The sequence below is a fragment of the Myotis yumanensis genome, unplaced genomic scaffold (assembly GCF_028538775.1).
Source record: "Myotis yumanensis isolate MYYU_CA2020_CCGP unplaced genomic scaffold, mMyoYum1.0.hap1 SCAF_6, whole genome shotgun sequence".
NCBI lineage: Eukaryota > Metazoa > Chordata > Mammalia > Chiroptera > Vespertilionidae > Myotis > Myotis yumanensis.
Window position 1 is genome coordinate 22,726,345 of NW_027223757.1, and position 27,314 is coordinate 22,753,658.

The 27,314-nt window shown below is 39.7% G+C and overlaps 1 long non-coding RNA gene across 3 annotated transcripts in view; it reads left to right on the plus strand.

Annotated features, from left to right (window-relative positions):
• Positions 1 to 2,773: 2,773 nt before the first annotated feature.
• LOC139012186 (uncharacterized) overlaps positions 2,774 to 27,314 on the plus strand; it is a 44,360-nt gene continuing 19,819 nt past the window's right edge. For 2 of the 3 annotated variants that reach the window (XR_011471823.1, XR_011471824.1), the window contains exon 1: positions 2,774 to 2,878. This is a non-coding gene — a long non-coding RNA (uncharacterized lncRNA). Of the gene's footprint in view, positions 2,879 to 23,174; positions 23,286 to 27,314 lie in introns of those variants that run through there. The other variant, XR_011471825.1, reaches the window with a different exon arrangement.

Genomic DNA, 27,314 nt, shown 5'->3' on the forward strand with positions numbered 1-27,314 from the left:
CAGCCGGGCTTCAGCCAGCAGGACTGCAACATTGTTTCAAATACAGAAGGTAAACAAAGGCCAGAAACCTGCTTTCAGCAGCGGAGGCCTCATAGCTGGAGCCAAGCCTCAGAGCTAATGCTGGCCCAGAATAAAAAAAAAAAGAAATAAAGAACAGGTTGGGAGCTTCAGTCATCTGCCAGCCTGAAAACGGCCCTTAGCCCCTCACCCAGACTGGCCAGGCACCCCAGTGGGGACCCCCATCCTGAAGGGGGTGTGACCAGTGGCAAACAGCCATCATCCTCTCATCCAGGCTGGCCAGGCACCCAATGGGGACCCCCACCCTGATCCAGGACACCCTTCAGGGCAAACCAGCTGGCCCCCACCCGTGCACCAGGCCTCTATCCTATATAGTAAAAGGGTAATATGCCTCCCAGCACCGGGATCAGCGGAGCAGCGAGGCCTCCCAGCACCGGGATCAGCATGACAGGGGGCAGCGACCAAGCCCCCTGATCGCCCTGCGGCTCTGTGTGTGACAGGGGGCGGGGCCACAACCTCCCTATCCGCCCTGCTCTGTTCGTGACAGGGAAGGCGCCCCAACCCCCTGATCAGCCCTGGTCTGTGCCTGATAGGGGGGAGCTCCCCAACCCCCTGTTTGTCCTGCAGCTCTGTGTGTGACAGGGTGCGATGCCTCAACCCCCTGATCGGCCCTGCTCTGTGTGTGACAGGGTGCAGCGCCCCAACCGCCCCCCACGGGCCCTGCTTTGTGTGTGATGGGGTAGAGCCATAACCTCCCCATTGGCCCTGCCCTGAGTGTGACAGTGGCGGCACCCCAACCCCCTGATCGGCCCTGCTCTGTGTGTGACAGGGGGCAGTGCCCCAACTCCCCTATTTGCCCTACTCTGTGAGTGACAGGGGGGAGCTCCTCAACCCCCTGATCGGCCCTGCTCTGTGCGTGACAGGGGGGAGCTCCCAAACCCCCTGATGGGCCCTGCTCTGTGTGTGACAGGGGGTGGCGCCGCAACCTCCCTATCAACCCTGCCTTGAGTGTGACAGGGGGTGGTGCCCCAACCCCCCAATCGGCCCTACCCTGAGTGTGACTAGGGGTGGCATCGCAACCTCCCAATCCGCCCTGCTCTGTGCATGACAAGGGGCAGCACCCCAACTCCCCAATCGGCTCTGCTCTGAGCCCAACCAGGGGCTGCACCTAGGGATTGGGCCTGCCCTCTGCCACCTGGGAGCAGGCCTAAGCCAGCAGGTCATTATCTCCCGAGGGGTCCCAGACTGCAAGAGGGTACAGGCCGGGCTGAGGGACCCCCCTCTCCCCACCGAGTGCACAAATTTTTGTGCACTGGGCCTCTAGTACACATATAATAGTTTCAGAATTATTAACCCATACCCATGAGAGACACAGTTTACTTGAGTATATATTTGTGTACAGTTCTTTTTGTCTATTGCATTTTATTATATAGACCAAATACTATTTCAAAAGTTACTTGAGTTAACTCATTTCTTTCCCACCACTTGCAGTGTGATTTTGTTATTTATTTATAATACAGAGGTTCATTTGTTATTGTTTGTATTCCATTTTCTCCTATCCTCTATCACTAGCTTTAGAGTGTTAGTTATAGTAGGATTAGGATTATGGTCATGTTGAGCTGGACTGACAGGTAAATTTTAGGTTTAGTGAAGAAGGTTAATGACTTGTATATACATTATCTCTTCTATTCTCAATTAACCTGGCTTCTGGAGAGAAGTTGCTCTATGACAACCTGAAAGCCACAGCCACATCATATTTGCTTTTCAACCTCTTCTCTTTACCATTTCCCTGCCCTCATTTCCTGGCCTTGTTTTCATAAGCATTTCTAATTAAGAAAAAAAACTGGTTTTAAGGCTCCTCCCTAATCCTTTTAATTTAGGATAAAATGTAGGTGGTGGGTGGGTGGAGCAACAGTGGCCAGGTGCAAGAATCATCTATAAAATAGAGAATAGAGATTTCAGGAGAATAAATGGTCAGGGATATCCACATTAATTTAGCAGTAATACAATGAAGAATGGGCATGACCTGGGTTGTTTGGTGGGGCTCCATCAGTTCCAGGACACACATCCATCAAGCCAAGATGCCACTAAGATTAGCAGGTTCTTGTCTAAGTAAGTCTCTGAGATTGGCAGGGCCTCATTCCCCATAAAGTTTAGCTACATGTCCTATTTCTGCTCCTTTCTTAGTGTGTTCATCCATTTAACCATCTGTGGACAGACACAGACCCGAGTTCTTACTCTGAGTGAAGGACTTTGTGGGAGATGTATAATAGTGGGATCTCTTCTAGCCTCCAAGAATCCTTCTGCCCAGTGCCACTGTTTCTGTTTTGTGACCATCCTCATGATAGATGCATTCACACCAAAATATTGGGGAGGTAAGCAAATAGAAGTCATGGAATTATGCTCAGAACGAACCATACAAGCAAAAAAACTCAACCCTCCTGCAGAGGGAATTGTTTTGAAAATCTCATGCCACATGCTTCCCTCCCATCTAGACTTCAAGGAGAGAGCTAGCTACCCAGATGCCTTTTGTTAGTGCTCTTCCCCAAAGCAGTTCAAACAGCCCAGCCCAGACATGTATTTGAATCTGCATAAACAGGCTTCTCCAATTAATGGGGAAAAATAGTGTTGTGTCAGTGCTGGGAAACCACAGGCCAGTAGACCAAGAGTGATTCATCAGGCAGGTCACAACAGGGCCAACCCAATTCTAAAATGTGTGTTTCATTTGAATGCTATTACTAGCATAGTAAACAGGACTACAAAACAATTATGTTAATACTGCAAACTAAAAGAAAATGGCGAAAGTGTCCAAGGTGAAGGAAGAGAAAGTTATCATAAACACCTGAGACAAGGATTTAAGGTAATATTGAAGAGTAGGATGAAGTTTCAAACTTTACAGTGTAGATATTGGTAACATCAGTTTGTTAGTAACATGTTTCATTGAAAGAAAGATGAATAATGTTTTGAAATGTATGTGCTTTATTGGTTTTCTGAATTGGCTTATGGTCTTTGTGAGAGGATCGGGCAGTTTTCACCTCTCTCTCTCTCTCTCTCTCTCTCTCTCTCTTTCTCTCTCTCTCTTCTTTATTTCTTCCATATAATGCACTGGGGAAAGGAACTCTTATTTTGTTTTACTTTGGAGTATTAAAATGAAAATACTTAATTTTGCAAGGACTGGGCAGTGAATCTAATAGTCCCTTTTCTCAACAGACTAAATCTTCTCTGTTTTTGTTGGTAATCTTATATATTTTTCCTCTGTTTGACAATTAAAGTTAGTATTTGAAATAATATTCCCAATAGAAATGTTATTTGTTACTTCTCAGGGGCTTGCATTAAAAAAATGTTATTCCAGTTCCTTATTTCAGCATTTCATGGTGCAGAATCTATATCTACCCAGTGGCCTCTAAAGATTAGGAGGAAAGGTGTTTCCAGATGTCCCTATCTCATCTGAGCCTCACCTGAGTTATGCAAGGGCCCCACATTTATGCATTCAGGTTGGATGTTCATTGGGGAATAGCTCATATAAGGTTGTTGGTATTTCCTGCTCCTGTTAAGTCAAAACTATTGTAATAACAGCTTTTCTGCCAGGATTCAGGTACCTTAGCTTCAAGCCCAGACCAGAATCAGGAAATGAAGAGGTGTATGTGTAAAGGAAAACTACTGGGGTAGAGGTTTGGGATGGGGAAAGGGGAATTGCTCAATTTTTTTCTCTTGGCATCAAAATGTTCAACATGGATAAGTCATTAGACAAAAAAAGACCTAGTCTTAGTGGAAATTACCACTGGTCAGATTCTCCATGGTAACTTTTGATTCTGACACCGCGTCAATGGGCTGGGTAGATCTGAGAGGCTGCTAGGATTGTCAGACTAGGAGTTAAAATACTTAGTTTCTTTGCAAGAATTTTGAGTGCTTATACAACTGGCATAGGTCTTATTTAAGAAAAATATACAAATAGGAAGTACCAAACTAGGTATAAAAGTGAATATCTATAATGAGAAAAGAAATACTAAGAATTATAAATCTTAAAAAGCTGGCAAATGCCATATGTATTACAAAATCCCTAAGAACAACACAGTGTTTTTATTAGCCTGACACACTTCTATAATATTCTTTTCTCAATAATTTTTGGCTGCATAGTCTTCAATAGCTTCTACAAAAGATAATAATTTTATAATATTTTCTATAAAGAATGGAATGATAATCCAGTCTTTATATGTGAAAACTTGTTTCTCTCCCACTACTCACACCCATATACCTCCAGCGCAGGATAACCTGTAGCCTTTGATTGAAACCAGATAGTTGTTACAGATTATGTGGTGTGTGTGTGTGTGTGTGTGTGTGTGGTGTGTGTGTGTGTGTGTGTGTGTGTGTGTGAGAGAGAGAGAGAGAGAGAGAGAGAGAAGGGGGTTGGCTTGGCGAGTACATGCCTCAAAGCCAGTCCTACACAAGGAAGTTTTGTAATAATTTGACTATACCAAAACCCCCCCCCACAAAAAAAAACAACCCACCAAACAATCCAATTAAAAGAATAGACAAAAGACCTGAATAGACATACAAATGGCCAATGGACATATGAAAAGATGCTGAGTGTCACTAGTCATCAGAGAAATGCAAATTAAAACAAAAATGAAATATCACCTCATACCTGTCAGAATGGTTATCATCAATAAATCAACAAACAACAAGTGTTGGGGAGAATGTGAAGAAAAGGGAACCCTCATGCACTGTTTGTAGGAATGCATTTTGGTGCAGCCACTGTGGGAAATAGTATGGAGTTTCCTCATCACTGCTTTCAGCCTTGCATACATTTTCATTTGTTTGTTTGTTTGTTTATTTATTTATTTATTTATTTATTTGTTGTATTTTCAAAGCTATGGTCTCTGAGCTCCTGCCAACACTCCTGTATTAATTTGCTAGGGCTGCAATAAAAAAATACGACAAATAGGCTGGCTTAAACAAGAGAATTTTATTGTCTCACAGTTCTGGAGGTGAAAAGTATGAGATTAAGGGGTTGGTTCCATCTGAGGACTGTGCGAGAGAATTTGTTCTATTCCTCTCTCCTAGCTTCTACCTTCATCTTCTCATGCTCTTCTCCCTATGTGTGTGTCTGTCGTTGTGTACAAATTCCCCCCCCCCCCTTTTTTTATAGGACACAAGTCACATTGAATTCATAAGGCTCACTCTAATGGCCTCATCATAATTTGTTTAAATCTGCAAAGACCCTGTTTCCAAATAAGACACATTCTGAGGTTCTGGGGGTTAGGACTTCAACACATCTTTTCAGTGGGAAACAATTCAACCCATAACAACCCTTAGCTACACCCAGCCAATAATCACATTGAAAGGTGGACAATGGCTCTCACAGCTGTGATTTATTTAAGTGTGTTGTCCTTGCAGTATTTCCAGTGATCTCAGTTGATGATACTTGTTTTCTAAAGAGAGAAGGGTTAAGATGTCTATAAGTGTGGCCTTCATGTTCAAATGGCTGCTGCAGGGTTGAGTACTGTTGGAAAAGAAGTTCAAGTGCACTTAGTATTATTTGGCCAGTGCATGTGAGAGTAAATGTCCCTTTATGCACCATGTGAGTTCCATCTCACTTCATTATCCAGTCTGGGTGAAAAGCAAGAGAAAGAGTGACAATAAGGGACAAAAAGAACTCTCAGAAATTTTAGCTTAAAATGCAAATGTTATAGTTTTGATATTTTTTCAAAACTTTTATCACCAGGTGACTGTTGATCATAAGTTTGCACAGAGAATTTACCAGTAATAACATGCACAACATGAAAGGTCTCTTTGTTTTGCTTCTTTGGATTCTGCTCTTGATTAGTTGTTCATCACTTATTCCTGCCTGAGGCACAGTGAATGATCAGTACTCACCCAAATGACTCAACTAATAGCAAACATCATGCTGGGCACTGTGAGATGACTCAGAGACGAAGCTGAGATCAATCAAGAAAGCTGTTCCTAAAGAATATGCTGAAAAGGGCATGAAAAATCTAGGTGCTGAGTATACCAAACTTTCACTGGAAAATTCCTCCAACTTTGCTGTCTGTTTGAAAACTTCTATAATGAAATGTTAAGGGAAAAAAATAACATAAATCAACCCCCGTGAATAACTTACTTAGAGCGAAAGAGCAAGTGCTGTTAGCATCCATTTGTTGTAAAACTAATTAGCAAACACTCAGAAATAGATCAGTGCCAGCTTTAACTCTCTTGTCGATGGCTGGGTAAACAAAGCATTGTCACTTCAGGTTTTGATGTCTGTTCTCTCATGATCAATTATTAGGATGTGGTAAGCAGCCTTTTGGTTGTATTTTATTTTGTTTTGTTGAATTCATAGCTGCCAGATTCCTCCAATCTGCACATTTACAAACAAGTCTATCTCTATTTTTAAAAATTATTTTAAAGACTTTTGCAGTGATTTTTATTTTTACAGAGAAGGAGAGAGAGAGAGAGAAAAAAATCAATGTGAGAGTGGAACATCCATCAGCTGCCTCCTGCACACCCCCTACTGGGAATCAAGCCAGAAACCGTGGCTTGTGCCCTGACTGGGAATTGAACCGGCAACCTTTTGGTGCACAGGGCGATGCACAACTGAGCCACACCAACCAGCTATCTCCACTTTTAAACTGTCTCCATTTATTTGTTCCCTAGGTATGATTATGAATTTGATGGCTGGGGTACAATAAGATGCATATAAAATAGGGCATTCTACTTTGTGAGCCATCTTTTTTTGTTGTTGTTCTAAACTAGAGCAGTTAAGTATGCAGTCTCTGGAGCCAGATTGCCTAGCTTATTAGAATTTCAGCTCAGTAGGGTTTTGGGCAAATTACATAACCTTTTTGTGTCTTATCTTAAAGTGCAGGTAGCCTGCATCATGTAACTGACAGTGCCCATAGCAAGAGCTCAGTGAATTTAGCTCTCTCTCTCTAGAAAGCTTCACCTACCATCCTCTCTCTCTCTCTCTCTCTCTCTCTCTCTCTCTCTCTCTTTCTCCCTCCTCTCTCACATCTCGATCTCTAACTCTACTACTGTCTCGACTCCATCCCTCTGCCTATCCAAATCTATTTCCCTCATACCAGGGATGGGCCAAGGGAAGTGGCCTTCCTCCTGTCCTGTCCTGTCAGTGACCCCTGGGTAGCTCTCATGGACCCCATTCTATTACCTTTCCATTAAGAAGGCAGGCTTTATGGAACTCTTTAGTGTCCTATTTATGTCTCTCTACCTCACACAGAACAATTTCCTTCATGGACATTTTCTTCACTACCACTATTTTTTTCTTCACTATTCTGACCTTTTACACAATAAGGTCCTTTATCTGAAGTCTCCTGGTCTATAGCATGTCCCATTGGATGCCACATGAAACATTTAATCAGATCTCTTATTTGACAAGCAATCAATCCACAAATATTTCTATCAGTGCCCGTAGGTTAAAGCCACTCAAAACTGTATTCCTCTTTTCTCCATAAAAAAAAAACATGATAACAACAACAATAATAATAAAAGCAATAATAATACTCTCCATTAAGTTAAATTGGTTTATATGTAGACATAGGTTTCAAAATGCAAATTGCAAGATCTCTAAACAATGTGTTTGTGACCAATATGTAGGTTAATGAAAAGTTAAGGATCAAAATGTTAACCACACTGGATATTGCTGTGCCTTCCTGTCCTATAGCCAAGGAGGGAGACATAGAATACTTGATTGGGGGAAGGTGGGAGTTGGAGCACGGGGAAAGGAATTTGCAGTGGTGATGGGAGGGCTTCACAGACATCCCTCAGTGGAAGATAATGATTTTCTTACTGTTGCCTTTAGAGCAGTGGTTCTCAACCTTGGCTGCACATTAGAATCACCTGGGAATCTTTTTAAAAATCCTGATTTCTGGGCCTCATCCTCCGGAAATTCTGTTTCTTTGTTATGGGGTGGGGCCACAACATTAGTAACAAAGAAACAGAATTTCTGGAGGATGAGGCCCAGAAATCAGGATTTTAACAAGATTCCCAGGTGATTCTAATGTGCAGCCAAGGTTGAGAACCACTGCTTCAGAGATTTAAGCTGGGCTGTAATGTCTCAGAAACATATTCATATTGTGCTCACCCTATATAATAAAAGGCTAATATGCAAATAGACAGAATGGTGGAACAACCGAACAACTGGTCGCTATGACATATGCTGACCACCAGGGGCCATGTGCGGAACATGGCAGGCATTGGCCCCGGTGGGATGGTGGAGCAGGTGAGCAGGAGCACCAGACCAAGGCAGGGTGCCAGTTGCTGTTATGGGGCTGAGCCTCTGGTGGTTACTGAAAATTCTTTGCTCCCGGATTCCACCCGGTGCTCACTTGCACCCACTGACAGCGCCAGCCCCAATTGCTCGGCGCCAGTAGGTGCAAGCGGGGCCAGCTCCATCAGTGTGTGGGAGTGGTGGTGGGAGCAGGGCTGCCAGCAGACAGGGGACCAGGGGCCGTGGGGTGGGGGGGGCTGGACAGGGGCACGGAGGATGAGTTGAGACCTGCCCCTGTGCCCACTGCAGCCTCGCAGCGCACAGTTCCTTTCAAGGTGCATGAATTTGTGTACTGGGCCCCTAGTTAATTAATAAAGTCCTGCCTAAAGGGATCCTATTCATTTTCAGGAGACCATTGTCAGAGGTAACCGATACTGTCTGTAGATATTGTCCTTGTGCTCCAAATGCACAAACAGGGTCCCTCTGCTCATCTTCCATCTCTGGGGTCTGAGGACTATCTACTACTTGACCTGGGGTGTGTATGTCTTAAAATGCACATTCAAATTCAATAGGAGATTTTGACATGGCCTAGAGAGTAAGGGCCATTGCCTTCTGAACCTTGGGCCTAAGTAGGACCCACTTCCTATCTTGAGAAGCTACACAAAAAAATGCCATAATAATGACAAGTTATATACAATCACTGTTACTTGACCTTCATCTATCCTATCACTTCTCAAAATCATTTTTGATAGTGTGGTGATGTATCAAATTAATTCTAAAAAGAATTTCCTGGAAACATAAAATAACAGTAACTCCTCAGCTAAACCCTACGGGTTTGATTCAATTCTTTCCTGGAAGCAGATGAGGACCTCATTTAGGACCATGAACCCTGCCGGCCACAGTAGAGATTCCAAAAGTAGAGTCCGCCAAAGTCAAGGGAAGACCTCGGTCACTTCACCAGTGTCTTAATTCTTACTGATTAGTTGAGCTCTGTGGACAACAGAGGAAGGGTACTGGATAAAGATAATAGTGTCTTTTTGGTATAGAAGGCCTCACATATCTCTTTAAAGACTGACTCCTGCAAGGCTAAGGGGAGGCTTGTTTCTTTCTGTGTTTTAGTGAAGAACTTTTGTGGATCACGAGCCCACAAACTCACCCCCCCTCCCACCTCCCCTGCCTCTGGGACCACCTGCCAGGCTTCCGTATCATCAAATCCCAGCTTTCTTCAGAAAAGTGCTCTTAAGAGATCCCTTTGCGCTAGGCCTACTGTGCTACAATCACACAGTCCACACAAATAAAATGCTTTGGCTTTCTTTTTGCCCCCAAAATGGTCATTAAGAGACTTGGATACGTAGGAATTTATTTGAAGTGCCTAGGATAGAGGTCAGTGTTGTTAATTAGGAGTTTAGTTCAGTTAATTATACTTTTTTATGTTTCCACACATAACACCTCTTAAAATTGCATTTCAGGCGATAGCTTGGTGGTTTTCCACTCTCACTGCATATTAGAGTCATCAAGGGAGCTTTGAAATATTCCAACACCCAGGCTCCATCCCAGGAAAGACTATGGGTAATGCCTGAGCATGATACTTTTTAAAGCTTCCAGGTGATTCTTAGTGTAGTAAATGTTGAGAACCATTGCTAGCTTTATGATATGACATACAAGTGAATTCTATTAAAATCAACCACTAATACCATCAAGAAAACTTGATTTGATGACATCATAAAGTTGAATAGGTTATGTAGGCATGATTATCAGCTTGAGATTTTTCTGGAAATTTGACTATATTTCACAATTTAAATGAAAGAAATAGAATTCCAGGATTCAGCATCTCAACAAGATAGATCTTCCTTACACAATGGTGAAGTAGTAACAGTTCCCAAATTCATATTTTTATACTGTTTAGAAGCAGAATTCATCAGGAAATTCAGTTAGCAAAATTGCTATAGAAAGCTTGTTTTCTCAATTTGTCCATAAAATTTCTAACCTCAAAGCTTTGGAGAATTTAGTCCCTTTAAAGTCCAAAAAGTATAACAAAACCACCTGTGATGTTTTTGCCATTAGGTTACATTCATTTGATTTTTGGGACTTTACTCTGGAGCAAATCTATGTCCACAGAGCCAGTCAAAGCTGTGAAATTTCCATTTTGCCTCATATGTTTATCTCCTTTCATAAGCAAGGCTAATAACACTTGTGAGAGTGATAGCGGGCAAGAATAATGCTGGCGTGGCTTTTAAGAACAGTGACTACCTGAGATGATGATTCCACCAGGTTCCATTTGATGGGAAGGACCACCTGCCAGACTTCCCTATCATCACATCCCAGCTTTCTTCAGAAAAGTGCTCTTAAGAGATCCCTTTGCGCTAGGCCTACTGTGCTACAATCACACAGTCCACACAAATAAAATGCTTTGGCTTTCTTTTTGCCCCCTTTCTTTTTGGACACCTGCCTTTCAGCTGAGAGGAGGGCTGTGACGTGCCCTTTCTATCTGATGTGGCTCCTGTCAATTTGATGGACTGAGTTTTATGAGTGGGAGGTTGGTGAAAAATAAATGTAAAGAATTTATGAGAGCTAAGTTGCTAACGTTTTGCAAAATATGAGGAATAAACATATATAAACCTTTCTAGAGGTGAGGGGGCAAGAAAACCAATTGGGCAAAAAGAACAAAAGAAACCCAATCTTGTTAAGTGCATGCATTTCGATGGTGTCCTTAGCTAGTGTCTGCTCTTCTGTTGAACTAAAGGCGCTTAATATTTGGCTGCTGCACCTTTACCATGAAAGCTGGAGGGTGAGAAGAGGGCAGAAATTGAATGTAGTCATTGCTGACATCCATCTGAAGCCAAAGACACAAAGGGAAGTAATTGGAATTAATGGAAATAGAGTTTTAGAATGAAAGTACACGGGATTCGATTTAGATAATTTAATTAAAGTTATACTTTAGATTACCTCATTTAAATTGCCTGTGTTTTCATTTATGCTCTGAATCCCTGGCCTTGACTCAATGAGCAAAGGTTCCCTAATAGAAAGTAATGATCTGTTTACCTCTCCTTCAGGGCCCTGCTGTATCTCATTGTCAGCCAGAGCCAACTGCCCCAGGTCCTTCCCAAGGCAACCTCTTTCATATATTTGTTTGTCATTGAATGTGAGCACCTGAAGGCACCTGAAAAGCTCCAGCACTGCTCTAGCAGCAGTGTGAAGGCTTCACCTTCTGAGCCTCTGGTTGCTTGGTAGCTATGGGAGCTTAGCCAGCATTACTTGTGCAGCAGGATATATACTCTCAAGGGCAACCGACACTCCCGATGGCAAAAACCATGGGGATTTTACCAATACATCAGATGGGAACTAAATGTTCATTTCCAGAATGGAAATCAGTTTTACTTAGTCATACAAGGTACTTTATCCAGATCACAAAAAAACCAGCTAAATGAAACTAACTAGTGAGACCTCATGGATAGCTAGGCTGATGACACGGTGAATTCCTGCTGGTCTGCATCCAAACATTCCTGTGCCTTGGTTGGTGTTTCTCTCCTTTCAAAGTAGGAAGTGTGGCAGAGCAGCCTAGGCAGGGGGAGGGAGCAGTAAGGAAATGCCTAGGTAGAGGGAGGGAGCAGTTCCCCTCGTGGCTCCTGTGGAGGTCCCAGGAGAGGGGTGAAGTACACAGCAGGCCTTTTTATAATTTCTCACTCCTTTGCTCTCAGGAAAGCAAGGATGACTATAGTCATGAAACAATGCATTTCATGATAGGATAATATGAACATATTTCCACTACAGGAGGAGATCAGCCTTTCTTGTCTCTCAGCACACCAGCTCTCAGAGGAAGCCTGTAATTACTGTCTCCAAGCACCTTTATTCAACTCATTCCTCTTATTCCTTTGAAATTTTCAGAAAATCTGTGCTATGATGAATAATACATAGATTTTTATTACCTTTTAGTAAGGCAGTATTACTAGGATATAGATTTCATTAATTTAAACATACGCATGTCACCATTTATGCTTTGTAGTATAATAATCTACGTTCTCCACTTTAGTTATTCTTTGGCAATAACTTGCAAGTATATATGAACCATTGAATTATGGTAATTAATTCACTCTCAATAGAATAGGCAAGGCAGTAATATAGACAGTGATCTACTCAATAGGCATTTATTGGATAACCACTTCATTTAAGGCACTGAGCCCAGGTACTGTGGTTAGTACAAAACTGTAGAAGACTTGATCACTTTCCAAGGGGCCTCTACCCTAATAAAGGAGATTAAGCCTCAGGTACAAATAGTAATTCAAAGTATGGTATGAAGTGGTAAATGTGAAATACAAAGAAAGTACTGTGAGATTTCTGAGGACCATCAGATCATGTCTGACTTGCAGGTGGGTGGGTCAAAGAGTATTCTGTGGCACTGAGCTCTAAAGGAGGCAGAGGCTTGGACAAGTAATGGAGGGTGGGTGGAGATGGAGCACCCAGGTAGTTAGAATAGTGAGAGTGAGTGGATGGCCCTGTGAAAGTGGATGGCCCTGCGGAGCACTTTCTGGACCATAAATGGGCCTTTTGGTGTTGATGTAGAGCACACGTCTGAAGGTAAGTTTTGCTAGAGCAAGATCTTGAGAGTCCTTGGTGTCAAACTAAGGCGTTTAACTTTACCAGTGAGATGTCCAGGTTCAGAGAAACACTGATCTTAGTCTTTTCAGAGCAGGGAATACCCTGGCAGCCTCAGCCCTCCTTAGGTTGGACATGGTGTGCTTGTGGTGAGCTCCTAACACCTGGGTGCCCTGAGTCACACCTTCCATAGTCACCCATATACACTGGCTGGGTGCCTTCGGGGTCTCCATCCCGCCCACTGGAATGTGACCCTAGCATCTATCTAGATCTTGTTGGGGGAAAATGTTCTCGTCCCACTAACTGATACCTGACCGCCAGCTGCTAGCTAGGACTCATGAGTAGGAGGTAGGTGGGCGAATCAGACCAGGGCTCTGCTTCTTCCCACTCTACCACATCTGCTTCCCATGGTTTACTTTCCTAATGATGTTTTGTTGTATTATATGTGTAGGCCTCTGAGAGTAGGAAGGAGAACTTTCATCTTAGTAGTGCTTCTCCAAATTTTCTTTTTTGCTTTAAAGACATCTAAAGAGCCACATCAGAAGAAATACCAGTTGAAAGACAACCTTGACTCTTATTCATGAATACTTTTTTGAATAAATGAATACATTGAATGTTTGCTATCTGATAGACACTGTACTAAACCCCACATTTCATTAATCCTTTTAAGCTTTTAGTATATGTGAAGAAAAAACACGTTGAACATCAAAACAGCACAGTCCCCTTATATTACCATTTATAGTTGCAAGAATTAAATGGAATAATGTACTTAAAAGTCTTAACACATTGCATACAGTAGTCACTATTTTATTATGACTTATAACTCCATACGCTATCAATGGTCTGGCTCAAAGAATTTTTAGTTGGATGTGATATATTTTGCATCTCAATTTCAGGTTTTAATGCTTTTTATCCTCAAAGTATTGACACATCTTTCTGGAAAAGATTAGAGATTTGGTTTCAAAGTTATGACAATCATTGCAATGTGTCCCAATGTAGATACTCTGGTTGCCAGGGACTGTATAAATCAGGGTAAAAAGTGGGCTGATGACAACCGCCATTTTCTTTTCTTTTATTTTTGTCGCTTGGAGGGAAAAAGCAGTTTGGCAGATGTTGGGGCTTGTGTCTGAGACATCGGAGCAACATGGTGAAAATGAATCAGTCAGCATGATGATAGCAACCTTGTTTGACTTCTGGACTGATCTGCCATCCCACAGCTGCACTTCACGTTATTCATGGGAGTGTGAATGCAAATGCTTGTGTTAGAAAAACATCCATGTCATCAGTTCACTATGCAAAGTACCCTAGAGATTGTAGGGTAGAGCCCTTTCCCTGAACATGAACAGAAATCTCGGCATGAAAGTTGATTTTCCAACACCACAAGATTTTGTGTCAATTACCCAAGGATGAAATACCCATGACATAGAATCTTAATATAAGTCTAGAGAGTTTTGAATCTAGATTTAGGGACATCGTAAAGAGAAATGATTATCATGTTCAGAAAGGTGATTTTCATGAAGGAAATGATGTTTACTCCTAGTATTTTATTCGTAGCATCCATGTCATATGAACATGTTTTCTACACAGTCATAGGGAGAGAAAAAAGAAGGATGAAATTAATTTGGAGCCTAACTATACCAATGAAAAAAATAAGTTGAAAAAAATAAGTTAATTTTAACATCACAGTGCTCATCCAATTTGTCTTGTACAATAACAACAAAACACAAATATATCATGTTGAACTGTGTATGAAAGTTGCTAAAGCTTGTCATTTCTTTTTTTTTTTTTAAAGGAGAAGCAAATGTGTCTGGCTTCCTCAATTTTTTCCTAATTTCAAGTTTTCAACTTTAAATAAACATTATGGAGACTTGCTGACTCACAGCACTTAACTTCTTGGTTATTTAAGAACCAAAAATAATGCCACCAAGAAAGGACAAACTAACAATGAAAGTTATTTATATACAAAAGTAATATAATCTTATATATTTATTTGTCTGTTAATTGTCAAAACTTGGCTTGAGATAACCTCTAAGAAAAGAATTGATTCTTAAAATACTAAACCAAATTAGTAATCTAACAACAGTTTTTGGGTTTGCAGGTAAAACCTCACCTGATTTTTTATCTCTGGCAGGTTGGGCTCATGTTTTCATGTTCCCATGATACTTAGATTTAGCACCACAGCACTTAATATTTATTGGCTTATCTCTCTCCCCAGTCATGTGAATTTCTTGAGACTAGAGACTGTCTTGCCCACTTTGGTTTCAGTAAGTGAACCAAAGTCATATCAGCTGGAAGATAGAAGATTCTGTGTATGAGCTCTTGAGTTTTTACTTCAGGTTTTTCATTCCAGGGCTCAGACACCTGCAATTTCATTGTCATAATCAGGACTAAGAAGGAAGCATCCAGCGTATTCATCTAGAGTGAGGAATACAGGGATAAGATTTCATGAAGACAAACAGAGTTATTTAAATAATGTAGATGAAAAATTATAGGAGAGACGGGAAACCACCACAACACCTTCCTAACTGTCTACTTTCAATCATTGCAAGTGAACTTTTAAAAATACAAGTCTAATGAATTCACTTCCCTGCTTAAAAACTTTCAATGCATCCAAGGGTACATGGGATAAAGACTCAAGCCCTCACCTACCCATGAGGTCTTAAGTGACTGGCTCCTCTCCCAGCCCATTGGAGCCACTGTCTCCTTGAGCCTACACTCCACAATACATGCTCTCTTTCAGTTCATTATAACAGAAGGCTCCGTCCTGCCTCAGGGCCATTGCACCTGCTCTTCCCACTGTCTGAATCATTGGAGCAGGAGCAGCCTGCCAGGCCTTCTGCTGTCTTTGGCTGCAGACTTTGGCTAGCCCAGAGATGATTAAAGTGTGAATTTGAATACCTTAAGGCCAGTCAACTTCCTCCAGTCTGCCTCGGGCCTTAATGTTTCCAACACTCTTGCCTCTGCCAGATGCATACCTGTGTGTTACCTGCCTGCTGCCCTGAAGGAATTTGAGTTTGCAATCCCTGGGCTAATTAAGTCCTACAAATCAGTGACCTGCAGGAATGTCACTTCTTCTTTTTTTAATTCTTTATTGATTTCAGAGAGGAAGGAAGAAGTAGAAAGAGAGAGATCGAAACATCAATGATGAGAGAAAATCACTGATCCACTGCCCCCTGCATGCCTCCACTGGGGATCAAGCCCACAACCTGGTTATGTGTCCTGATCCGAAATTGAACTGGGACCTCCTGGTGCATAGGTTGACTGTTCAACCACTGAGGCATGCTGGCCAAGGCAGAAATGTCACTTCTTAAAGGAAGTCTTCACAAACCCACACTCTGAAAAGCATCCTGTACCTCCCTTCATGGCACTCATCATAATTGCCATTTAATAATTGATTGTGTTATTAGGGTTTTAAGACCTATCTTTGTGGCAAGGACTCTTGTCTTTTCACCACTGTATCCTTAGCTCTTTCCATACGGAAGGCACTCATTTATTGAATGGATGGATGGATGATAAAACTAGAGTATCCTAAAACTTAATAATGTAAATAACTCACTAAGAGCAGTAAATGTGAATCATGGGTAAACATCTGTGAGATTTACTAGAGCCTAATCCTTCCAGTAGACACTGTGGTCCCCTACCTCTGAGATGATAATACTGTGTGAAGCTTATAAGGATAGTGATTTTGTACTAATGAACTGTGTTCCAAAGGACAGAGGGAATGGGAAGCAGAGGGCTCCAGGCTCCCTACATCTAATGAAACTTGAGCATCTTTGCTCTTTTCATTATTAATCTTCTACCTTTTATGTAAATATAATGGACTTCTGTGCAAGATTTGTCTGAACAAAGCTTTCATCAGTATTGTGACAAAACCTGTCTTTTTTTTTTTTTAATATATTTTATTGATTTTTTACAGAGAGGAAGGGAGAGAGATAGATAGTTAGAAACATCGATGGGAGAGAAACATCGATCAGCTGCCTCCTGCACATCTCCCACGGGGGATGTGCCCGCAACCCAGGCACATGCCCTTGACCGGAATCGAACCCGGGACCCTTCAGTCCGCAGGCCGACGCTCCATCTACTGAGCCAAACCGGTTTTGGCAAAAGCCTGTCTTATAGACTGTGGTATCAATAGCCCCAAGAATAAGGCCAGACACCAAGTAAGTGATCCATAAGTATTTGTTGAATATTATCTATGTATGGTAACCAACTTGTGGGGGATGATACATTTTCACATCTACAGATTTACAGTGTGTTTCAGAATCAAGAAATGGCAACGCTGTTCCATTGCAGGTAATTAACTGCTGTACTCTGAGTGTTTTTCCCATCCATCCAATCCAATTGCAAAACCAAACCAAGTAAGTACTCACTTTCCAAACTATGGTAACACAGGCCGTTCAAATGCATTTTAAAAACTTTCATCATGGTCCTTCCCTAGCTACATTATCCTCTCTGCCTATAGTCACATCCAAAAGGCAATGAATGAATCATCTTCACAAATATTTTATTTTATTTTCAGATTTTTCAGAATGTGCCTAAAGAATGCTTCACTAATATGTTTGTTGAGAAAGTTTCATTTACTGATACTACTACTATTATTATTATTTGGCCTCATTATATCTGAAGCTAACTAAAATAAAGTGGACAATTTCCCATAGTGATAAGGTAATTTTTTTTAGTGTGGTAATTGGCAGTAAGAAGTGGGATAAAAGAAATTATATGGAATAGTGTGTGCTCTGTTCACTGTGCCAGATACCTTCTATTCCCACCCCTACCCACACCCCAGCGCTCCTCACCCTCTGCACCCTTCTCTGCCCTGTAGGCAGACCTTACACATGACTGTAACAGACTCACTTGTTCTCTGGTTTCCGGCTGGCTTGGCCCACTGGGAAGCCCCTACAGGAGGTCAGAGGAAAGGAGCACAGTAAGGTCAGTTTCTGTATTTCCTTGCTTCCTCCATGCAGGGTGGCCTTGGGCTGGCTGTATAAAACCACAAAGGTCACTGCTCCTCTGAAGGTGACCTTTTCCACACTCTCCCACTGAATTCAGTTCCCTCCTCTTATTCCTTTATGCTTACAGGTTGTAACACCTGGTATGACTAGCCCAGGGGCACCTCAGTCTTCTTTGTGGTTGCCCCACACCTACCCATACCTCATAAATAAACCCTCCTGAGTGTGCCACTTGCTTCCCCTTGGGTCCCTGGCTTATGCATCCATCAGAGGTTCCATTTGCTGTCTCTGTCATTTTATTCAGGAATCAGAGTTAAGGTGAGAGGCCTGGCATCTACTGCTTTAACTACTTTTTTAAAAAATTGCTTTAACATATTTTGCTTTCAGTAAAAACAGTTCTGCCTTATTCTTTTAAACAGCATCATATTGCAACATATAAAAATTCTCTAATGTATTTATCGAACACCCTATCGTTGAGCTTCTCCCCCTCAATTTTCCTGTTTTTGTTTTTTTTTTTGCAGTGTACATTCTTGAACACACATCTTTATATATTTGTGTGATTTTTCATACAAGATAAATTCCTAAATGGGAATTGTTTCCAAAGGATAATACCACTAAGCTATTGTGACTAAGAATGCACTGCATTGAAGAAATTAAATGTTAAAGAAGTTCACCAATGAATTAAGACTTTTTTGCTTTTTATTCCCTAGACTTGAGTAACATAGAACTTTTAAAGCAGAAAAAAAAGATCTTTAATTCTAAAAGAGTTTTAGCTGGAAAAATACTGGATTACAAAGCACCTTATTTTTTTTTTTAACTGCTTTCAATGACTAGTTCACTATCAAAGAAAACCTATTAACATAACTGGTAACATCTACTTTTTAGATTATAATTATACAAACACACCTACATTAAAAAATTTCTCTGGAATTTATGAACCCCTGGAATTCATCCATATAATTTCAAAGGAAAAGAGAACTATTTTCCTAATTGCTTCACATTTACCCAGAATTTCAATTTATCTCACAGAGCCCTGTTTTTGTTTTCTCTTCCTCCCTTCCTCCTTTCCTCTCCTTCCTTCCTTCCTTCCTTCCTTCCTTCTTTCCTTCCTTCCTTCCTTCCTTCCTTCCTTCCTTCCACTGGGAATTAAAAAAACTGAGCTCCAGATCTCTCACCTGCCACACCTGGCCTATGTGGACCTTTAGGACACCATTACCAAGGACTAGATGACATGCTTAGTCAAGGACCCTCTTCCTCATCAGTGTCCGCCTGAACTGCGGTGGTAAAAACCATGGTAGGAGAGTGTATTGTCTCAAACACATGAGTCTCAGTGAATATCAACATGGCTGTGATCTTTTGGGCGCAGCTTGTGTAAGAGGTGGCAGAGATTAAATAAGGATTTCCTCATCTGGGAGATTTCTCCAAGGTCCCCGTTATTCCCCAGCTCTTTTCCTCATGACTTATTGAGGATTTGCATTATGCTTGGGATTGGGAATAAAGCATCAAACAAGGTAGAACTATTTAGAGCACCAATTTTAAAAATGTTTTCTAGTGTACTTCCTGAAGAAATTTTGAAAAATCATATGCCCTCTTGCAGAGTTTTAAGTTGATATATTATCTTAAAATCAAACTGGTAAAGGGTGTAATTTCTAGCACTTGTGACTGGGTAACAAATCCATTCCTCGTGTAAAATGCCACTCTTGATAACTTTCTTCAAGATATGAAACTTTTCATCCTAGGTGCTCCATTAAATTAGCATGTATTAATATTCTGAATTCCTAACAAGTTTTGATTGAAGAAAAACATAATGGGGCTTTCATCTAATGAAGCAGAAATACAAAAGGGCTGCTTTAGTCTTACCATTCACCATCCTAATTGTACTCAAGTTGCTGAGTCATTTAAGATACCTGCTCTTCTGTTTTAATGCTTGAGTTCAGAGTTACAGGATTTTAAAGTAAGACTTTTATTTGTTCCAATTTTCTATTTTCCAGTGGAGACAAATGAAACCCAGAGAGGCAAGGTGACTTGCCAAAGCCATGCAGCTGGGTGGTGAACTTGGGATCCTTGGTTATCATTTGGTGACCTTTTCGTTCCTTTGTGATTGGAAATGCCACAACCTCTGTAGTAGGTTTAAGTAAAAATTAATAGGAGCCAAAAACAACAGCAGAAACTATTACAGTCCTGTGTTATATAAGAGCTAGAGGCCCAGTGCACAGATTCGTGCACCAGTGGGATCCTTGGCCTGGCTGGGGAGAGACCGCTAGAGGTTGGTTAGCCAGGGAGAGACAGCTGCAGGAGGGCTCCAGGGCGTGTCTGACCCATCTTGCCCGGTCCTGATCGGCCAGACCCCAGCAAGAAGCTAACCTACCTGTTGGAGTGTCTGCCCCCTAGTGGTCAGTGCGTGTCATAGAGACTGGCCAAATGGTCAGATGGTCAGACACTTAGCATATTAGGTTTTTATATAGAGAGATGAGACAACGTCCCAAATACAATAATTTCTTTTTTAATAGGAGCAAATAACAACAGCAACAGTAATACTGTATTATACATGATATAATAATTTCTTTTCATTTTCCCTTGTATTTTTTCTACCATTTTATTTCTTCCACACTATCTATAAAGCACTTTATTTATTGTTTTGAATTAGTTTTACCTGTCTATTTGGAATAAATTTATCATCTTTCTTTTTTGATTTTTACATTTATTTCACTGAGAAAAATGGAATACATTTAATTTTATAAAGGTAAAGTCTAGGAAGATTAATTTTCACCACTTAGTGTCTTAAGTAATACAGAAAGCTTGACAAATGATGCGATCTTTAAAAATAATTTTAGGATGCACCTATGAGCTAATCAGTAATAGTTTAATAAAGTGGTTAGAAGCTTTTAAGAACCTGTTATACTAGTAAAATAGTTTCATTCTGTCTAGCTCAATTATTATCAATTATATAACAACTTTTTAATATTGTCAAAGTTTTATTTTAGTTTTCAGTTTGAAAACTAAATAAAGCTTATAAACAATTATGAAGATCCTATAGGAATACTTTACTGTGTTACCATTCAAATTAGAAGAGACTTCAAACATAACTGTTCCTGTTTGTGATAAATTTTGGCAATGAGAAAATTAACAAAAGGAACTATGTTATAGAACTTTGTAGCTGACTATTGGTATTGGTATCCAAATTTGCTACTTTTCATGTAGATATCTTTATTAGTTATAGACTCTGACATAAAATAGAAACTACTGTATTTAATACTGCATTTAGTATATATCTTTATGTTTTCCCAGGACACTGAAGTTAACATTTAGGGCAGGTGTTCACTGAGAATTAAACTAGATTATACATACATTTATGAATGTATAAGTGGAATTTGTACTGAGGATTCCTTATTTGAAGAAAACCTAACATAAAAGCAAGTTTAATAAAAAGGAATAAATATGGAGTGATAATTCACACCACTATTTTTTTTCTCTAAAATAAGAATGCCTCAAATATAAAAAAGAAAATTGAAAATTCCTTTGAGGGTAATGTTTGACTAAAGGGAAGGACACCTGTTTTATTTATTTACTTATTTAATTTTTAAAATATATTTTTATTGATTTCAGAGAGAAATGGAGAGGGAGCGAGAGAGAGACAACAATGATGAGAGAGAGTCATTGATTGGCTGCCTCCTGCACACCCCGCAACCCAGAAAGGTGCCCTGAAAGGTAATCAAACCCTGACCTCCTGCTTCATAGGTCGATGCTCAGCCACCAAGCCACACAGGCTGGGCTTACTTATTTAATTTTTAAAAATTAGGTAAAATGTTGTTTGGGTCTCCTCAGTAGTCTGTTCTCTAGAGCTCATCTTAACCTTATTTTCTCTCTACTGCAAGTCTACACATTCTTAATCCCAATACTTTGTGGATCAGAGTAGAATTTTTAGCTTGATCCCAAACAAAATTCAAGGCTTATCTTCTCATTGCCAATATCTGATGAATGTGCTCAGCTAAACACAAAAACAAAAGGACCTTCTCTTTAGGTCTTTATCTCCAATCTCACCAAAAAAAAAAAAAAAAAAAAAAGAAACTTTGAAGTTAGAGCTTTTCATTAAAACCACGCAGTTCTAAAGAGGACTGGCTGTCACAGAAATCCCTAAACATGGAAAGGAGGAAGTCTCAAGGTGTACTCTTCCTCATTACACAGGAATTTCCCCAGCGGTGGGAGTTGGGGGTGACAGAGGAGTTGGGAGAGTTCAGTGCACTGAAATGTACTTCACGTGAAATGGAACAAAGCTGTGTTTAAAAGCTATTTTTAAATCATAGTAATATTATGAACTCAGGTACACTTTAAAATCTGTGCTATTCTTGTGAGTTCATAGTCCAGCTCTCTGGTGTGGAACTATTATATGCAAGTAGAATGTCAGAGATGCGCAAAAGCTGATTGTTAAGTTTTCAGGAATTGTGCTAGCCAGTTGTCCAGCACAGTCATGATTAAAAATAAAATGATATGAATTTAAAATATAAATTATATTCGAAAGAAAGGCAATGAATACTTAAAACCTGTCATTCATTTTACTATTATCTATGCATTGGAGGCTATTTTATGTCTCTAGTATTGATACGATTGCCAGATAAAATTCAGGATGCCCAGTTAACTTTGAATTTCAGATAAACAAAGAATAATTTCTTAGTATAAATATGTCCCAAATATTCATGAAATACCTATATTATACTAAAATAATTACTTGTTTAACTGAAATTTAAATTTAATAGAGCATTCTGGCTTTTTACTTGCTAAATCTGGCAGATTCTGTATGGAGAAAATACTATGTAGAGGTACATTACAGCACGTTTATTTCTAACTCCATGTTTTTACTCAGCATCCATTGATGACTATAAAAATAAACACATTTAAAATAACTTCATAAGTATTTTCTCTATAGAAATCCAATGAAATCTTGAGATCTGCTAGTATATTCTTTCAATTCACATACCTGCGTACCTTTTGAGTTAGGATAGTATGAAGAATTGTAGAGAGAGGACTAAACTTGGGATACCGAGTTATTTAATGTGAGGAAAATGTCTAAGAAAAGCTATGGTTCCTTTGTTGTGGGATCTATGGATGCTCCTCATTACCATTAATAAGTGTTTTAGAGGATACAGCAGGCTAAGTACAGTTGAATACAGGTCAATTCATTGAAAATATTTTCACTTCCCCCACTCCCAATTAAATGAGTGAAATGAGAGAATGGATCAATGAATCATTTTAGTAGCTGGGCTCTGGGTAATCGAGGTCACTGACCTTGGTGGGCTGATAAATGAATTTGATCCCAGAGACGACTGGCAAGATCGGGTTTCTGGCTGCCTTGTTTTAATCATTTATGTGTGTCCTATTATTCATACAGAGATGTACAGTGCTAGCAGCTCCAAACTCAGGTTCATCAATATTACACAACAGACGTGGGTGTTTCCAGGACAGCTAAGTCAGAATATAACTTCCCTAGGAAATGGGAACCCAAGGTAATTGTCTTCTAAATATGCAACAGGCACAGAAGTGCATATTAGGATTACTTTAGCTGAAAATTTCACCTGATTCTCATTTGCGTCTTTCCATACTTTGCAACAAGATTATTCTCCTCCAATTCCTCCTCTTCTCCCCTCCTCCTTTTTTTTTTTTAAATTTCAAAAATTAAAACGCCAATATTTTAAAAGAATGGATAGTCATTTTCTTCATGCAGTTAAGCTAAATGCCTATGCTTCACACACACTCTTGCTTACTATGGACTGAATAAGTCTGGATTTGAAAAAGGCTCATATTTTAGTCAGATTCATTTTCTTCCACCAAATGAGATATTAAGTTTTGTCTCCACATGCAAACTGTTGTATAAACAGAAACTGAGTAAATTCTAACAATAAAACATCTGGTTGTTTTGCAAATAGCAATTTGAATGAATGAAATAAAATAGTCAATAGATTTTTTTTTTACCTGAATTGAACCATTTAAAAAATGGGTCTAGAGATATCCTAATGTTCAATTTCTAATGGAGCAGGAATTTTTCAGCACCCATAAATAGTGGGTGCGTTCAAACCCAAAAAAAGCAGTATTGAGTCTTCTTTTTGTAATGTTAAATTCTGGTAGGTAATTCCCCTCTACCTAGATAATCCTTCAGTTTCCAGATTCCCTAACTAACTAATCTTGAGGACGTGACATTTCAAGGATGGGAAATATTATTCTGACTGTTTAAATAATATGAGAATAAGCATATACTAACATGGAAACCTTTGGCGTCATTTCCCCTTCTTTTTCTACATACACACAGGACTAACATAAATATTTAGAGCTGGTCCTTAAAAGAATTATGTCTTGAGAAGTGATCTAAAAAGAAAGAGAAGATGAGAGGAGGGTTTCCAAAACATCTGTTCAGTTTGAGAGGAATACGGCCGTACAGCCAACGCAGAACCATTTATTTGAACTTCCAAAATAGTGTTGAGCCTGAAAGCTTGAGATTTAAAAGGTACCACCTTGTAATCATTGTGGTCCAATACTCTTTTTTTATTTTTATTTTTTTTATTGAGCTTAACTGTAACAGTTAATAGTATTTTACTTTTATCTAACATTTTATAGTTCATATGATATATTCATAGAACAACATGAATGTATTTGGTATCGAATGTGTCATTTTCTTATTTAATTTTCACAGCAATTGCATGAAATGGATTCTACTATCCTAATTTTATAAGCAAAGACAGTGAGCCCAGAGAGAGGAAGTCACTTGCTTTTTAGCCACTCTGCACTCACGCATCTCTTAGTCCTTCTGACAAAGCTGTAAGATAGATTCTATCAGGCTTGCTGAAGGGAAGAGCAATTGATGATCAGGGAGATTAGGAAATTTGCTCAAGGTCATTCAGCTAGTAAATAGTAAAAGGGGGCACCAAGCCAGGTTTCTAAATTATTTCCAGTTGCTTCCAGTGACATCTTTGTGACTAGAAAACATGGGAGAAGCTGATGAAAATTCAGTTGGCTGGTGATCATTTTTGTGTGAATCTACAAAGTCTTTTAATGTAGTTGCAAGACCTATATAATATGTGGATGCAATAAATGTAATTTAATTTTAACTTTATGTAAGTGCCTTTAGGGCAGCGGTTCTCAACCTGTGGGTCGCGACCCCTTTGGGGGTCGAACGACCCTTTCACAGGGGTCGCCTACGACCATCAGAAAACACATATATAATTACATATTCTTTTTGTGATTGATCACTATGCTTTAATTATGTTCAATTTGTAACAATGAAAATACATCCTGCATATCAGATATTTACATTATGATTCATAACAGTAGCAAAATTACAGTTATGAAGTAGCAACGAAAATAATTTTATGGTTGGGGGTCACCACAACATGAGGAACTGTATTAAAGGGTCGCAGCATTAGGAAGGTTGAGGACCACTGCTTTAGGGTGTCACTTATTCTACCCTGTCCTTTGCTACTGTTGTTCTTGCTAAAGGGCCTAGCACTATGCCTGGCACACAGCATGTGCTCAATATGTTGTGAATGCTTCATGAATAAATGGAAGCACATCTTGTATGCAAACCGTGGGGACAGCTTCTCCTGACAGTGCAGGAGTGGAGATTCAGATTGCCCTTGGGTGAGTGAGGAAATAAAGTGTCAGGGGCCATCTGTTTGGTTCACCTGCCGAGCTGCCTTGCTTGTGAAACGGAAAGTCTGCGGAATGAAGTGAGATGTCTGCTCAGTCTGCCCCCAAACAGCAGGCCTGACGAGAGGCAGAGTCGCAGCTGCTTAGATTTCTTTTTTTCCAAAGCCCAGAAAATCAGAATCGAAGACCCTATAGAACTCCCGGCTTCACTTCATACAATAACAAAGTACACTTGATTGATGGACGAAAATCTGGGTTGAACCCCAGCAGGTCACTTCACCACATTTTTTTCTCATCAGTAAGATGAAAAGTTCAAATTATGGGGTCTGCACATTCCTTCCAGCCCTAAAACCCTTCAGTGTAGTATTGCCTGAGGCAATCGCATACTTGAACAATATATACAGGCTCACCTCAGCCATGCCTTTGCAAACGGGATGCTTCAAACAGTACGATCCACACTTTCTTCCTCCGTTGTGGTAGAATAATCATAAAACAATAGTGAGAAATGTTTCCTGATGATATATTGGTTAACTAGCTACTTAGTATTTATTCTAATTACTGAACAAACAAACAAAAATTTTGATGACTCTTGTGATCTTGGTGGGCTCAAGTGAATTGGATCTCAGCAATGACTGGCAAGATCAAGTCTCTGGTTGCTTAGCTTTAATCATTTATGGGTACCTGTAAGCTGAGTGTGTGAGTGTGTGTGTGTGTGTGTGTGTGTGTGTGTGTGTGTGTTAAAGTCATTTAAGATGAACATGGATGAGGTGCAGAAACAAAGTTGTTTAATTGAATATGAATTTGTTTTGTTTACCCAAAACTAAATTGACTGTCATCAGGGTATTATTTGGAAACTATTATTCAGATATAGAAATAGCAGGTCTGGCTTTTAAATTTCTGTCAGTGGAAATATAATTTAGCGATGGGTTCTTTTTGTCAACTGGTTTGTGTCCTGTTGTTAAATTTTTTTTCAATTGATTTTCTTTTGAGTTTTTTTTTGTTTTGTTTTTTTTAGATTTGGGAGCTATCTTTCACTACATGTAGTTGTTGATTATGCACTGAATATGCTTATTTTATTTTCTGAGCAAATAAGAAGTAAATGTCACAAAGTGTTCATCTTCAAAAATACAACATTGATCTTAACAAACATAAAAATTAGAGCAAAACAATCGAGACAATGCATAGATTATCTATGGATAAAAAACTACCTGGAAACTCTACTTTAAGACTGGCATTTAGTAACAGGAGTATCAATTTATCTTATGAGGCTTTTTGACCAAAACCCATAATAAGAAACACATATTTCTCATTGTGATCCAGTATATGTGGTGTATGTGAAGAAAGGTTTCACTAAATAATGGGTTTTCTTACTGTGTGTGATGTGCTCTGATGTTTTTATAAAAATATATATTTTTATTAATTTCAGAGGGGAAGGTAGAGGAATAGAAAGATAGAAATATCAATGATGAGAATCATTGATTGGCTGCCTCTTGCATGTCCCCACAACTCGGGCATGTGCCCTGACTGGGAATCGAACCATGACCTTCTGGTTCATAGGTTGACATTCAACCACTGAGCTACACTGGCCAGGCTGCTCTGATGTTTGTTTTTTAAAAAAATCTCTATTTTAATTTTTTAAAATGATGGCTATAATTCAGTAAGTTGATCTGTGACCCACTAATGGACAGTGACCTGCAGTTTGAAAAATACTGTTTGAAGGCAAAAATATACTATCAAGCTCATATATACTATATACTATATACTATATGCTATATACTATTTGCTATATACTATATGCTATATTCTATAATATATATGATTGACCTCAGAATAGGTACATCCAAGTATCAATGAACCATGTTATAATGAAGCAACTCTACTGTGGATATTTGCTT